The sequence below is a fragment of the Beta vulgaris genome, chromosome 7, assembly GCF_026745355.1.
Source record: "Beta vulgaris subsp. vulgaris cultivar EL10 chromosome 7, EL10.2, whole genome shotgun sequence".
NCBI classification, from domain to species: domain Eukaryota; kingdom Viridiplantae; phylum Streptophyta; class Magnoliopsida; order Caryophyllales; family Amaranthaceae; genus Beta; species Beta vulgaris.
Window position 1 is genome coordinate 4792381 of NC_079208.1, and position 1864 is coordinate 4794244.

Genomic DNA, 1864 nt, shown 5'->3' on the forward strand with positions numbered 1-1864 from the left:
AAACTACACATTAAGGCGAATCTAACAAGATTCCGCATGAATAAGTTTTTTACATATACAAATGAGAATATTTGGTCAAATATTTTAAAATTTGACTTTAAAAAAGAGAAACAAGCATTATATTATGGGATTGAAGGAGTACTATTTTCTATAATTACCTGCCAACAAGACCTTGGGAGCTCGTTTGCTAAGAAATAAAGAGCACAAACAAAAATCTTAAAAGCTTTTAAATGATCCTAATTTGAACACTCTCATGTTCGACTTGTTTTTTTTTTTTTTTTTTGACGGGATGTTCGACTTGTTAATATTTGCAAATAACTCGTTTAAAACTCGGTGGACCTCAACAAATCTTAAAAGATGACATTTTGTGGACCTCAACAAATCTTAAAAGATGAAAATTTGTATATATGATCTATAATGAACTTCCATTTTGATGTAGATATCACGAGGCTCGTTAATTAGATCAAGCTTGTTTGACCTCAAACATGTGATGACAAGCAAAATAAACGAGCAAGATGGTTAACTAAGCTCAAACAAGTCAAATGCTTAATGAGTCAATCACAAACTATATATCTAATAGAATGTTTGAGCTATAATGTTCAAACTCGTAATTCGATCAATCTTAGCTTGAACAAGTTACAACTTGACTCAGCTCGTACATAGTCGTGTGGAGAGTAAATCGATTGTGGAATATTATATATTTTTGCTTTTTTTGCCCATTTAATGGAGGTTTTTTGTTTTATATATTGAAGCCTTCTTCAAATATAATCCTCGTAATTGTACTCGATCTTTTATAGTTTATACTTATGCGACTATCACGTTATTTAATCAGATCTAGCAATTGGCCATCACCTTTTCCCTACCCCAACTATCACTTTTTTCACACTTCTAGTAAATATAGGGTTACTTATTTCTAAAAAAGAAATTGAATAAATTGACACATTATTGAGCTAAAAAAGCTTCAAGAAGAATGCATTGGCCTGAATTTCCATTTTTGCTTTAGGCCTACTTGTCCTCAACCTGATTTTTTGGGGGATTTGCCGGACTTTCAAAAGGCGGTTTAGGCCAAAAGTGCTTATTTAGCCTGCTCGACTCTTTCTTTTTAACTCTTTAACTAAATTTGCTTATGGCCTGTTTGGATATGAGCATTTCATTTAAAATGCTGGATTTGGATAATTAACATGTTTGGATGGACAAAGAATTTCAATTATGAAATTAGCCCAAAACCCACACGACCAAAAAAAGCCTATACAAGAAAGGATTCGAAATGACATTTGAAACCATGTAATTTGAAATCACATCAGACTACACTCCTGTGCTACACTATTGCTCTCTTTCTTCTCTCCTGAAATCGTTTTTTTTTTCCTTTTTTATTTCTTTTTGGTGAACTTCTTAATATTTATAAATGACAAACTCATACTTTCTCTCTCTCGGCCATAAACATATGGGTTCCTTGTCAACTCTCTCTCTCCTCTACCTCACCACCATGGCACCATATTCCATTTTGTACAATTTGATAAATGATAAACAAAGCAGCTATGGTTTTTGCTTCATCTTCCTCATTCTCAAATTTTCCTTTATTTTTTTTATAATGATAAACAAAGCCTTATTATAGTTGTTTTACATTTAAAATTTTGTAGCTAATTTTTTATAATGGTGGTGAAAAACTCGTTTGTAGTGATGAAGTGTGGAATTAGAATTCTAAAATCTATCCAAACATGCATTGGATTTGAAATAACGGATTTAGAATTTCTAAATTTCCCAAATAATTAATTTGTCATTCAATATTGAAATTTATAATTCTTAAATTCAAATTCAAGAATTCAAATAAAATCAACATTCTCAAACAGTACTTTATATGACT